Consider the following 15213-nt stretch of genomic DNA (forward strand, 5'->3'; position numbering starts at 1 on the left):
TGGGTTTATCCTGTTTGGGACTCTCTGGGTTTCTTGGACTTGGGTGATTATTTCCTTTCCCATTTTAGGGAAGTTTTCAACTATTATCTCCTCAAGTATTTTCTCATGGTCTTTCTTTTTGTCTTCTTCTTCTGGGACCCCTATGATTCCAATGTTGTAGCATTTAATATTGTCCTGGAGGTCTCTGAGATTGTCCTCATTTCTTTTAATTCGTTTTTCTTTTTTCCTCTCTGATTCATTCATTTCTACCATTCTATCTTCTAATTCACTAATCCTATCTTCTGCCTCTGTTATTCTACTATTTGTTCCCTCCAGAGTGTTTTTGATTTCATTTATTGCATTATTCATTATATATTGACTCTCTTTTATTTCTTCTAGGTCCTTGTTAAACCTTTCTTGCATCTTCTCAATCCTTGTCTCCAGGCTATTAATCTGTGATTCCATTTTGATTTCAAGATTTTGGATCAATTTCACTATCATTATAAGGAATTCTTTATCAGGTAGATTCCCTACCTCTTCCTCTTTTGTTTGGTTTGGTGGGCATTTATCCTGTTCCTTTACCTGCTGGGTATTCCTCTGTCTCTTCATCTTGTTTAAATTGCTGAGTTTGGGGTGTCCTTTCTGTATTCTGGCAGTTTGTGGAGTTCTCTTTATTGTGGCATTTCCTCGCTGTGTGTGGGTTTGTAGAGGTGGCTTGTCAAGGTTTCTTGGTTAGGGAAGCTTGTGTCGGTGTTCTGGTGGGTGGAGCTGTATTTATTCTCTCTGGAGTGCAATGAAGTGTCCAGTAATGAGTTATGAGATGTCTATGGTTTTGGGGTGACTTTGGGCAGCCTGTGTCTTGGAGCTCAGGGCTGTGTTCCTGTGTTGCTGGAGAATTTGCTTGGTATGTCTTGCCCTGGAACTTGTTGGCCTTTGTGTGGTGCTTGGTTTCAGTGTAGGTATGGAGGCGTTTGATGAGCTTCTGTCAATTAATGTTCCCTGGAGTCAGGAGTTCCCTGGAGTTAGGGGTTGGATTTAAGCCTCCTGCCTCCAGTTATCAGTCTTATTTTTACAGTAGTTTCAAAACTTCTCCTTCTATACAGCACCAATGATAAAACATCTACGTTAAAAATGAAAAGTTTCTCCACCGTGAGGGCCACCCAGAGAGGTTCACAGCGTTACACAGAGAAGAGAAGAGGGAGAAGGGAGTTAGAGGTGACCCGAATGAGATGAGGTGGAATCAGTAGAGGAAAGAGCGGGCTAGCCAGTAATCACTTCCTTATGTGCACTCCACAACTGGACCACTCAGGATGTTCATGGAATTATACAGAGAAGAGAAGAAGGAGGAAGGAGACAGAGGTGGCCAGGAGGATAAAAGGGGGAATGAAAAGGAGGGAGACAGATCCAGCCAGTGATCAGTTCCCTAAGTGTTCTCCACCATCTGGAACACACAGAAATTCACAGAGTTACATAGAGTAGAGAGGGGTTAGGGAGGAGACACAGGTGACCTGGTGGAGAAAAAGGAGAGTCCAAAGAGGGAGAGAACAGTCAAGCCAGTAATCTCACTCCCTAGTGAAAAATGAGTACTGAAGATTGGGTTCTTAAAGGTACAAAATTGGTAACAAATACATAAAAGCAAAAATTAAAAATCTAGAATAGAGTTTGGAATTTCAAAAATACAGTGTTAAAGAAAAGAAGAAGGAAAAGAAAGAGAGAAAAAAAACAAACCAAGTCGCAAAAATTATAAAGAAAATATAGGTACAAAGTTGATAACAAATACCAAAAAGCAAAAGTTAAAAATCTAGAGTAGAGTCTGGAATTTCAAAAATACAGTGTTAAAGAAAAGAAGAAGGAAAAGAAAGAGAGAAAAAAAACAAACCAAGTCGCAAAAATTATAAAGAAAATATAGGTACAAAGTTGATAACAAATACCAAAAAGCAAAAGTTAAAAATCTAGAGTAGAGTCTGGAATTTCAAAAATACAATGTTAAAAAAAAGAAGAAGAAAAAGAAAGAGAACGAAAAAACAAACAAACAAACAAAAACAAACCAAGTCGCAAAAATTATAAAGAAAATATAGGTACAAAATTGATAACAAATACCAAAAAACAAACGTTAAAAATCTAGAGTCTGGAATTTCAAAAATACAATGTTAAAAAAAAAGAAGAAGAAAAAGAAAGAGAGAAATACAAACAAATACAAACCAAGTCACAAAAATTGTAAAGAAAATATAGGTACAAAATTGATAACAAATACCAAAAAGCATAAATTAAAAATCTAGAGTAGAGTTTGGAATTTCAGATATACAATGTTATATAAAAGAAAAAGAGAAAGAAAGAGAAAAAAAAAGTCACAAAAATTATATAAAAAAATATATACATATAGGTATAAAATTGATAACAAATACCAAAAAGCTAAAATTAAAAATCTACAGTAGAGTTTGGAATTTCAAAAATACAATGTTAAAGAAAATAAGAAAAAAAAAAAACCAGGTCACAAAAATTATGAAAAATACATATATGAAGTTTGCTTTCTAAAAAAAAAAAAATAGGGTTTTTTTTTTTTGCAAAGTAATACTAGGTTATAAAAGTGAAAATTAAAGGAATAATAGAGGACTTAAAATTTTTTTAAAAATTAAAAAAAAAATAAAGAAAGAATGATCATAAAAATAGTAAAAATATATCTCGGACTTTCTGTGATTTTGTTTTGGGTATTGTGGGGTCAGTTCATTTTCTGCTAGTTCCTTGGTCCGACTTATATTTCTCAAGATCTATAGGCCCCTTTCCATGTATTCAGTTCTAACCACAGGGTTTTAATCTATTGCCTGTAGCTTCCAAGGCGGTTCCCTCTGTTATAGCTTCTTCCGTTTGCTGGTCTCTTCAGTGTCTGTTTTCCGCCCTGACACAAAGGGGACGGTGGTGGACACTTTTTTTTTTTTTTTTAGTCTCACTTGTTCAGTCGCGCTGTGGGGAGGGAGGGACGCTGCAAACAAATAACACTGACGTGTGCTCGCAGTGCCTCAGCCACACTGGGCCTGCCTCCGCTCACGGCAGGTGTAGCCTCCCTGCCCACACTGCTCAGGCTCTAGGTTGCTCCACCAGGAACCATCCGTGGCCGGCCCTGGGCTGCTTGCACCTCCCATGTCTAAGCCGCTCAGGTTCAGGCACTCGGGTAGCCCTCAGAGGCGCAAACTCGGTTGGGCCAGCGTTTTGTGCCCTTCCCAGGTCCGAGCAGCTCACGTGATGAGGTGTTTGGCGAGCGCGATTGCTGCGACTTATCGCCTCCCCGCCCCTCCATTATCTAGGTGTACAACTCGCGCACCTTCTCAAGCGGATGTTGACTGTCCAGACCCCCAAGAAGTTTTAGTTAGCAAAAAAGCCTGCTTACAGTTTTGTAGATAATGTCTCTCTGGGGCTGCGATTGCCCCCTTCCGGCTCTGGCTGCCTGTCACCAGAGGGGGACGGTCTGCAGCCGGCTATCTCTGTACAATCCTTTGTTCCGTGCGCGGGCCTGGTAGTGTCTTAGGTTAGGGCTGGCTTTTCGCGTGGTAGATACCCCACAGTCTGGTTTGCTAGCCCAAATTATTTTGCTCAGATAGCACTCGGGGTATTCAGGCCAGATTCTTACTCTAAGCGATGCAGCCCGCGCTGCACCTCCCTGCCCAGCCCCCGCTTGCTAATGGCGGATGCAGGCGTCTGCGCTGCTTCTCGGCTGGGGGAGTTACCATAGGGCTCCTAATCTGTGGGTTTTAATTGTTTATTTATTTTTCCTCCCTGTTATGTTGCCCTCTGTGCTTCCAAAGCTAGGCACAGATTCGGCAGTGAGAAGGTTTCCTGGTGTTTGGAAACTTCTCTCTTTTTAAGACTCCCTTCCCGGGATGGAGCTCCATCCCTCCCTCTTTTGTCTCTTTTTTTGTCTTATATATTTTTTCCTACCTCCTTTTGAAGACATGGGTTGCTTTTCTGGGTGCCTGATGTCCTCTGCCGGCATTCAGAAGTTGTTTTGTGGAATTTATTCGGCGTTTAAATGTTCTTTTGATGAATTTGTGGGGGAAAAAGTGTTCTCCCCATCCTACTCCTCCACCATCTTAGTTCCTCCCTCCAATCATTTATTTAATCAACAAAGTAAGCATGCCAGATACTGTACAAGACTCTGGACTTACAAAATCACCTTTAACAGAGGACTTGTCTTTGTGTATCTTCCCATGTGAAGCAGTCAGACAAAAACACCAATATGCATGAACATGGAACTTCAGGGAGACTTTCAAAAGGAGTTTGTTTGGCAGACAAAAGGAGAAAAGTGAAGTAGAAAAGGGATAAAAAAAAATCTTATATGTCAGAATAAGAAGATTCAAATTTAACCAGTAAAAGGCAATAGTGAAATACCAAAGATAAATTAAGAAATAACATAAATAGATTTCATTTTTAAGGCTATGATCCTTCTTTAAAAGAGATGCTTCATCAATTTGACCATATGAAAATATTTGTGAAAATCTACTTGGTGAATAGATTGCATCTAGATGATGGAGGAATAAGACATGGAGCTTACCTTCTCCCACAAAATACATCAAAAATACTTGAAATGTGGACTGATTCTCACAGAACATCTACTAAACGCTAGCAGAAAACCTCAGACTTCCAGAGGGGTGAGAAAAATCTCTACATAACTGGGTAGGACAAAATAAAAAAAAAAAAGAAAAGGAAGAGGGGAATTGGGAGGGCTTCCTTGGTGGCTCAGTGGTAAAGAATCCGCCTACCAATGCAGGAGAAATGGGTTTCATCCCTCACCCAGGAAGATCCCACATGCCACAGAGCAACTAAGCCCATGCATCAAAACTGCTAAGCCTGTGCTCTAGAGCCTGGAAGCTGCGACTACTGAAGCCCTCATGCCCTAGAGCCTGTGCTCCATCCAGCAACAACAGAAACCACCACAATGAGAAGCTTGCACGCTGCAATTAGAGAAAAAGCTCATGGAACAACAAAGACCCAACACAGACATTAAATAAGTAAATAAAAATAAATAAAATGGGTGATTTAAAAAAAAAGAAGGGAATTGGGATGGGAGCTGTGCCCCTGTGAGGGAACTGTGAAAGAGGAAAGCTTTCCACATGCTGGGAAGTTCCCTCACTGGCAGGGAGATCAACCAGAACAGAGGGGGAACTTCGGAGAAGAGTGCAACAACCAGTTTGCAGGGGGCAAAGCGAAGAGAGACCTGCAGAGTTGGTCTGTCCGTGCTGCCACCTGACACTCCCCAGCCTGAGACACTCCCCAGCCTGAGACACTCCCCAGCCTGAGACACTCCCTGGCTGGGGTGGGCAGGAGCTGGTACTGAGGCTCAAGCTTTGGAGGTCAGACACAGGGTAAGGACTGGGGTTGGTTGCCTGGAGACAGCCTGAGGGGCTAGGGTATGGTGCACCACAACCAACGGAATAAGGAAAGAAGCTTGGGTCCACCAGAGAGGCAAGGTGCCATTGTTGTGGGGCACAGGAGGAGAGAGACAGGACTGCTATAGGAGTTCCTTTCTCTTCATGTGCTCTCAGGAGGCAGGGTACTACCTACATAGGCTCCAGTGGCAGGCATGAGATGCCACTGCCATCTCAATCTCCAAAGGCAGGCACAGACCACTGCCACCACTGAGGATCCCACAACTGGGTGGCAACCACAGGCCCTGCCTCCCTGGGAGCATGCAAAGGCTGGGCACCTGCACACCACCTATCAAGGGGATAAAGCCCAGCACAAGCTAAGGAAATAGATGGCAAGCATCCAAACCAAAAACAGCCTCAAACCAAAAAAAAATTATTAAACCCACATAAGCTATGCAGGAATACTAACACACATAGCTCTCTTTAAGCCTATGGTAGATAATTATTTCTCCTAGACTTACAGAGTAAGAGAAATAAAACCAAAATGAAGCAGCAGAGGGGGCACTCCCAGTTAAAAGACCAAGAAAATTCTGTTGAAGGAACAAACAATGAAACAGACCTCTTCAGTATAACAGACACCAAGTTCAAAAAGTAGGCAATGAAAATACTGAAAGCATTAAGAAGGGCTATCAACAGAAATGCAGATTAGTGTAAAAAGGAACTATAAACTATGAGGAGCCAAGAAAAATTAGAAAACTCATTTGCCGGGATGAAAGCTGAGCTAAAGGCTCAGAATGAATAAGCAGAAGAAAGGATAAGTGATCTGGAAGACAGAATAATGGAAATTACTCAATCAAAACAGTAGACAGAAAACCAAATGAAGAAAAAAGGAAAGCAATATAAGAGACCTATGGGATAATGTAAAGCATGCCAATCTATGCTTAATAGAGATTCCAGAAGAAGAAGAAAAGAGAATTGAAAATGTATTTGAAGAAATTCTGGCTGAAAACTTCCCAAACCTATATAAAGAAACAGATATCCAGATGCAAGAAACACAGACTGTCCCAAACAAGTGAACCCAAACAGACCTACACCAAGACTTATTATAATAAAAATGGCAAAAGTTAAAGCGAGAATTCTAGAAGCAGCTTGAGAAAAACAAAGTGTTAATTACAAGGGAATTCCCATAAGGTTATCATATGATTTCTCTACAGAAATGCTGCAGGCCAGATGAAGTGGCAAAGTATATTCAAAGTCTTGAAAAGGTAAAGTCTGAAACCTAGAATACTCCACCCAGCAAGATTATCATTTAGAACAGGAGAGGAAATAAAGAATTTCCCAGATAAGCAAAACTAAAAGAATACAGCAATACTAAAACTACCCTAAGGGAAATATTGAAAGGTTTTCTCTAAATAGAAAAGCAGCAGGAACATAAAGGAATGGGAAAATCACAATTGGAAACTAAATCACTTAAATTAGCCAGTATACAGATCAAAAAGGGAAAAAAAAATATTTGTGAAAGTGATGATAAAGACAAGAACAGCTAAAGGATAAGCACGAAGACGTGAAAAAGGAAATCAACATCATAAAATGTGGGGAAGGACAGTAAGAAAATGTAAGAAAATTCTTTTTTTAGGACACGTTTGAGCCTATATGACTATCAGTCTAAATAAAACAAGCACTTATATTTAATACGAAGGAGTTAACATACTTGAAAAGCACAAACTAAAACATATGATAGATCTACAAAAACAAACAAAAATCCAACTCAAGCATAAAAGGAAATCATCAAACCACACACAAAAAAAAGTAAAAAGAAAAACCACAGAATCAACTAGAAAACATTTAAAATGGCAATAAATAGGACTACCCTGTAGCTCAAACAGTAAAGAATCTCCCTTCGATGCAGGAGACCAGGGTTCAATCCCTGGGTTGGGAAGTTCCTCTGGAGAAGGAAATGGCAACCCACTCCAGTATTCTTGCCTGGAGAATTCCAAGGATAGAGAAGCCTGGTGGGCTACAGTCCATGGGGTCATAAAGAGTCAGACACGACTGAGTAACTAACACACATAACACACAGGTAACTAAGAGTAATATTGGGCTTTTCCAGGCGGTGCTAGTGGTAAAGAACCCTCCTGCCAATGGAGGAGACATAAGAGACGTGGGTTTGATCCCTGGGTTGGGAAGATCCCCTGGAGGAGGGCATGGCAACCTACTCCAGTATTCTTGCCTGGAGAATCCCACGGACAGAGGACCCTGTGGGCTACAGTCCATTGGGTCGCAAATAGTTGGACATGACTGAGTATGTATACACACATGAACCTCAATCTGAAAAACAGAAATTTTCAGGCCTGAATTTATCTAAGAGGTTAGAGAAAAGGAAAAAGCTTGGTATGATGACTCAAATATGTCTGGTTTGGGCCACAGAGTATGTGATCATGATTAGTGAAAACAGGAGAAACATATGTATCAGTTACCTTAAATGTCAATGGACTGAATGCTCCAATCAAAACACAGAGTGGCAGACTGGATAAAAAACCAAAAGCCTACATACAGCATGCGGCCTCCAAGAGACCCACCTTGGAGGGACAAAGGACACAACACAGATTGAAAGGAAGGAGATAGAAAAAGATATTTCATGCAAACAGAAATGACACAAAAGTAGGAGCTGCAATACTTGTATGAGTCAAAACAGACTTTGAAACAAAGGCCTTAAGGAGGCCCACCAAAACTGAGTCAAGAAGAAATAGATAATTTGAACAAACCAATCACTAGAAGTGAAATAAAATCTGTAATCTAAAAAACAAAAATACTTCCTATAAACAAAAATCCAGGACCAAATGGCTTCACAGGCAAATTCTACCAATAATACAAAAAATTATACCAAGCCTTCTCAGTTTCTCCCAACATACTGAAGAGGACACTCCCAAAGTCATTCTACAAAGCCACCATCACCCTGATACCAAAACCAGACAAAAATACCACCAAAACAGAAAATTACAGGCCAATAGCTTTGATGAATATAAATACAAACATTCTCAAGATACTAGCAAACCAAACCAACAGCACATATAAGAGACTGTACACCACAACCAAGTTGGGATTTATCCCAAGTTCACAAAGGTGGTTCAACATATGCAAATCAATCAATGTAATATAGTACATTAACAAAAGAGAAGTCAAAAATCACAATAAAACTGTCAATATATGTAGATGACATGATACTATATATAAAAAACCACAAGGACTCCATACATAAACTACTAGATCTAATAAGTGAATTTAGTTAAGTAGCAGGATACAAGATTAACATTCAGAAGTCAGTTGTATTTCTTTATAGTAAAACGAAACATCATAAAGGAACATTAAAAAAAAAAAAAAACTTTTAAAATCACACTCCCCCACCAAAAATACTAAGGAATACACCTGACTAAGGAAGTGAAAGACTTATTCACTGAGAGCTATAAAACACTAATAAAGGAAATTAGAGGATTCAAACAAATGGATAGTTCATGCTCTTGGATTGGAAGAATTAATATTGTAAAAAGAGCAATACCACTCAGAACGATCTACAGATTTAATGTGACCCCTATCAAATTACCCATGACATTTTTCACAGAACTAAAATAATCCAAAAATTTATATGGAACCATGAAAGACTGCTTTGGGCACCTCATACCAAGAGCTGACTCATTTGAAAAGACCCTGATGCTGGGAAAGATTGAGGGCAGGAGGAGAAAGGGACGACAGAGGATGAGATGGTTGGATGGCATCACCAACTCAATGGACATGGGTTTGGGTAGACTCCGGGAGTTGGTGATGGACAGGGAGACCTGGTGTGCTACAGTTCTTGGAGTTGCAGAAAGTTGGACACAACTGAGCGACTGAACTGAACTGATAAAAGACCAAGAACTGCCAAAGCAAGCATGGTTTGGGGGACGGGGAGTGAAGCAGGAGGCGTAACTCTCCCAGACTCCAGACAGCACTACAAAAGCTACAGTAATTAAAACAGTGTGGTATTGGCACAAAAACAGATATATGGATCAATGAAACAGAATAGAGAGTCCAGAAATAAACCCATACACCTGCGGTCAATTAATCTTTGACAAAGGAGGTAAGAAATAAAATGGGGAAAAAGTCTCTTCAGCAAATGCTGATGGGAAAGTTGTACAGCTGCATGTAAATCAATGCACAAAAATAAACTCAAAATGGCTTAAAGATTTAAGTATAAGGCATGACCCATAAAAATCCTAGAAGAGACCATATGCAAAACATTCTCTGACAGAAATCAAGGTAATGTTTTCTTTGGTCAGTGTTCCAAGGCAACAGCAATAAAAACAAACAAAAATAAACAAATGGGACCTAATCAAAGTTACAAGCTTTGGCACAGCAAAAGAAATCATAAAAAAGACAACCTACAGGATGGAAGAAAATATTTGCAAATGATGCAACAGACAAAGACCTAATTTCCAAAATATACAAAGTTTATACCACTCAACAAGAAACCAAACAACCCAATCAGAAAATGAGCAGAAGACCTTAATAGACATTTCTTCAAAGAAGACACATGAATGGCCAGTAGGCAAATGAAAAGATGCTCAACATCACTAATTATTAGAGAATGCAAATCAAAACTACAAAAAGGTACTGCCGCACACTGGTCAGAATAGTCATCGTTAAAAAATCGACAAATAACAAATACTGGAGAGCATGTGGCAAAAAGGGAACCCTCCTACACTGCTGGTGGGGATGTAAGTTGTGCAGCCACTATGGAGAACAGTATGGAGGGTCCTCAGATAACTAAATATAGAATTGCCATGTGATTCAGCAATCCAACTCCTGGGCATATATATGGACAAAACTATCATTCCAAAAGACACATGCATCCCTATGTTCATAACAGCATTATTCACAACAGCCAAGACATGCAAGCAACTTAAATATCAATTGACAGATGAATGGAAAAAGATGAGGTACACGTATAATGGAATACTACTCGGCCATTAAAAATTACAAAATGCCATTTGTAGTAATATGGATGCAACTAGAGATTATCACATTAAGTGAAATAAGACATAAAGAGACAGATGAATACTGTATGATATCACTTCTTTGTTGAACTTAAAATATGGCACCAATGAACCTATCTACAAAACAGAAACACATTCACAGACATAGAGAACAGAGCTGTGGTTGCCAAGGGGTACAGGGGAAGAATAAGGATAGGCTGGGAGCTTAGGGTTAGTATATGCAAACAATGACATTTAGAATGGAGAAACAACAAGTTCCTACTGTATACTACAGGGAACTATGTCCAATCCCCTGGGATAAACCACAAGGAGAAGAATATAGAAAAAGAAGGTATGTATGTGCATAAGGTATATATGAGTCCTTTTGCTGTACAGCAGAGACTGACACAACATTGTAAATCAACTATATTTCAATAAAAAAATTTACCTGGCACCATCATAAACAAAATCAAAAGATGAGTGACAATGTGAGAAAGATATTAACCACATATATTACAGACAACAGAACAAACCAGTCAATCCTAAACGATATCAGTCCTAAATATTCATTGGAAGGACTGATGCTGAATTGAAACTCCAAAACTTTGCCCACCTGATGTGAAGAACTGACTCATTGGGAAAAACCCTGATGCTGGAAAAGATGAGATGGCTGGATGGCATCACTGACTCAATGGACATGAGTTTGAGCAAGCTCCAGGAGCTGGTGATGGACAGGGAAGCCTGATGTGCTGCAGTCCATGGGGTCACAAAGCATTGGACATGACTGAGTGAGTGAACTGATGGCAGACAAGGGGTTAATTTCCTCACATAATACAAAAAACAAAAACAACCTAAAAGCCAATAACATAAAACAATCCAAAGATATGTACAGAAAAAATAAATTACTAATGGAATTTACATATTGCTGAAGCCTGGCTTGGAGAATTTTGAGCATTACTTTACTAGCATGTGAGATCAGTGCAATTGTGCGGTAGTTTGAGCATTCTTTAGCGTTGCCTTCCTTTGGGACTGGAATGAAAACTGACGTTTTCCAGTTCTGTGGCCACTGCTGAGTCTTCCAAATTTGCTGGCATACTGAGTGTAGCCCTTTCACAGCATCATCTTTTAGGATTTGAAATAGGTCAACTGGGATTACATCACCTCCACTACCTTTGTTCATAGTGATGCTTCCTAAGGCCCATTTGACTTCACATTCCAGGATGTCTGGCTCTAGGTCAGTGATCACACCATTGTGATTATCTTGGTCATGAAGATCTTTTTGGTACAGTTCTTCTGTGTATTCTTGCCACCTCTTCTTAGTATCTTCTGCTTCTGTTAGGTCCATACCATTTCTGTCCTTTATCGAACCCATCATTGCATGAAATGTTCCCTTGGTATCTCTGATTTTCTTGAAGAGATCTCTACTCTTTCACTATTCTATTATTTTCCTCTATTTCTTTGCATTGATCCCTAAGGAAGGCTTTCTTATCTCTCCTTGCTATTCTTTGGAACTCTGCATTCAAATGGGTATATCTTTCCTTTTCTCCTTTGCTTTTCGCTTCCCTTCTTTTCTCAGCTATTTGTAAGGCTTCCTCAGCCAGCCATTTTGCTTTTTTGCATTTCTTTTTCTTGGGGATAGTCTTGATCCCTGTCTCCTGTACAATGTCATGAACCTCCGTCCATAGTTCATCAGGCACTCTCTCAGATCTAGTCCCTTAAATCTATTTTTCATTTCCACTATATAGTCATAAGGAATTTGATTTAGGTCATACCTGAATGGTCTAGTGGTTTTCCTCACTTTCTACAATTTAAGTCTGAATTTGCCAATAAGGAGTTCACGATCTGAGCCACAGTCATCTCCCAGGCTTGTTTTAGCTGACTGTATAGAGCTTCTCCATCTTTGGCTGCAAAGAATATAATCAATCTGATTTTGGTGTTGACCATCTGGTAATGTCCATGTGTAGAGTCTTCTCTTGTGTTGTTGGAAGAGGGTGCTTGCTATGACCAGTGCGTTCTCATGGCAAAACTGTTAGCCTTTTCCCTGCTTCGTTCTGTACTCCAAGGCTAAATTTGCCTGTTACTCCAGGTATCTCTTGACTTCCTACTTTTGCATTCCAGTCCCCTATAAGAAAAAGGACATCTTTTTTGGTTGTTAGTTCTAAAAGGTCTTGCAGGTCTTCACAGAACTGTTCAGCTTCATCAGCGTTATTGCTCAGGGTATAGACTTGGATTATTGTGATACTGAATGGTTTGCCTTGGAAACAAACAGAGATCATTCTGTTGTTTTTGAGATTGCATCCAAGTACTGCATTTCGGACTCTTTTGTTGACTATGATGGCTACTCCATTTCTTCTAAGGGATTCCTGCCCACAGTAGTAGATATAATGGTCATCTCAGTTAAATTCACCCATTCTGGCCCATCTTAGTTCGCTGACAACTAGAATGTTGATGTTCACTCTTGCCATCTCCTGTGTGACCACTTCCAATTTGCCTTGATTCATGGACCTAATATTCCAGGTTCCTATGCAATATGGCTCTTTATAGCATCGGACCTTGCTTCTATCACCAGTTATATCCACAACTGGGTTTTGTTTTTGCTTTGGCTCCATCCTTTTGTTCTTTCTGGAGTTATTTCTCTACTGACCACCAGTAGCATATTGAGTACCTACTGACCTGTGGAGTTCATCTTTCAGTGTCCTATCTTTTTGCCTTTTCATACTATTCATGGGGTTCTCAAGGCAAGAATACTGAAGTGGTTTGCCATTCTCTTCTCCAGAGGACCACATTCTGTCAGACCTCTCCACCATGACCCGTCCTTCTTGGGTGGCCCCACACGGCATGGCTTAGTTTCATTGAGTTAGACAAGCTATGTTCTGTGTGATCTTCTGATTTTAGAAAAGGCAGAGGAACCAGAGATCAAATTGCCAACATCCATTGGATCATCAAGAAAGCAAGAGAGTTCCAGAAAAAACATCTATTTTGGCTTTATTGACTATGCCAAAGCCTTTGACTGTGTGGATCACAATAAACTGTGGAAAATTCTGAAAGAGATAGGAATATCAGACTACCCAACCTGCCTCTTGAGAAACCTATATGCAGGTCAGGAAGCAACAGTTAGAACTGGACATGGAACAACAGACTGGTTCCAAATACGAAAAGGAGTACATCAAGGCTGTATGTTGTCACCCTGCTTATTTAACTTCTATGCAGAGTACATCATGAGAAACGCTGGGCTGGAAGAAGCACAAGCTGGAATCAAGATTGCCAGGAGAAGTATCAATAACCTCAGATATGTAGATGACACCACCCTTATGGCAGGAAGTGAAGAAGAACTAAAGAGCCTCTTGATGAAAGTGAAAGAGGAGAGTGAAAAAGTTGGCTTAAAGTTCAACATTCAGAAAACAAAGATCATGGCATCTGGTCCCATCACTTCATGGCAATAGATAGGGAAACAGTGGAAAGAGTGGCTGACTTTATTTTCGGGGGCTCCAAAATCAATGCAGATGGTGATTGCAGCCATGAAATTAAAAGACGCTTACTCCTTGGAGGGAAAGTTATGACCAACCTAGACAGCATATTAAAAAGCAGAGACATTACTTTGCCAACAAAGGTCCATCTAGTCAAGGCTATGGTTTTTCCAGTAGTCATGTACCGATGTGAGAGTTGGACTATAAAGAAAGCTGAGCACCGAAGAATGGATGCTTTTTAACTGTGGTGTTGAAGAAGACTCTTGAGAGTCCCTTGGATTTAGGACCAGTCCATCCTAAAGGAGATCAGTCCTAGGTGTTTATTGGAAGGAGTGATGTTGAAGTTGAAACTCCAATATTTTGGCCACCTGATGTGAAGAGCTGACTCATTTGACCCTGATGTTGGGAAAGATTGAGGGCAGGAGGAGAAGGGGACTACAGAGGATGAAATGGTTAGATGGCATCACCGACTCAATGGTCATGAGTTTGGGTAAACTCCGGGTGTTGGTAATGGACAGGAAGTCCTGGCACGCTGCAGTTCATGGGGTGGCAAAGAGTGTGACATGACTGAGAGACTGAACTGAACTGAATTTATTCATCAGTAGTATGCTATAGGAAATATACATAACCTCTCTTAAAAGAAAATAAAAATTTGACATACTATGTTCAAATTTGCTAATACACCTTATATATGGTGTATTATGTGAAGATTGTGGGACAGAGGCACTCAGAGCAAAAAGTATCAAATTAAAAAGAGCACTTTATAATAAAGAAAGGTAAATAAACTCTAAAATAGCTCCCAATGATCCCTACTTCCTGGTATTGATGCTCTTTTGTAGTCCTCCCCATTTAAATGTGGGCAGGACCTAATGACTCTCTTTAAACCAAAAGAATATCGCAAAAGTGATGAGATATTATTTCTCAGATTTGATTACAAATAACTGTAAATTCCATCTTGTTCACTCTTTTCATTTTTCCCTCAGTCACTCTGAGAAACTCACTATAAGCTGCTCTTTGGAGAGGCCCACAAGGCAAGGAGCTGGAATTTCTAGCCCAAAGGACCTGAGGCCTGCCAACATCATGTGAGTGAGCCTGGAAGTAGATCTTTCCAGAACTGAGCCTTAAGATAAGCGCAGCAGGAGCCAACAATTTCATTGCAACCTTATGACAGATTCTGAGCCTGAGGACTTAGCTTCGCCACACCTGATTCCCAACATACAAAACCTGGAAGATGATGAATGTTTGTTAAAAAGACATTGAGCTTTAAGCCACTCTGTTACATGGCAATAGATGACTAACATGCATTTCCATAACTGGAAGTGGGGTGCTGTTTTATCTTTAGAAGTTGGCATGAGTAGAAGTTTGAAGGATTTTAAGAAGCATGTTAGAGAAGACATA

General features: G+C 40.0%; 1 long non-coding RNA gene across 2 annotated transcripts in view; it reads right to left on the reverse strand.

Moving 5' to 3' along the window:
- Positions 1-15213, reverse strand: part of LOC147353505 (uncharacterized) — a 184345-nt gene that overhangs the window by 61247 nt on the left and 107885 nt on the right. The window contains exon 3 of one of the 2 annotated variants that reach the window (XR_015145700.1): positions 214-2959. The exons of the other annotated variant lie outside the window; for it this stretch is intronic. This is a non-coding gene — a long non-coding RNA (uncharacterized LOC147353505). Of the gene's footprint in view, positions 1-213; positions 2960-15213 lie in introns of those variants that run through there. 2 annotated transcript variants of the gene reach the window in all.

The sequence above is a fragment of the Bos grunniens genome, chromosome 18, assembly GCF_055505025.1.
Source record: "Bos grunniens cultivar Pamir isolate PY7600 chromosome 18, Bosgru_T2T1.0, whole genome shotgun sequence".
NCBI lineage: Eukaryota > Metazoa > Chordata > Mammalia > Artiodactyla > Bovidae > Bos > Bos grunniens.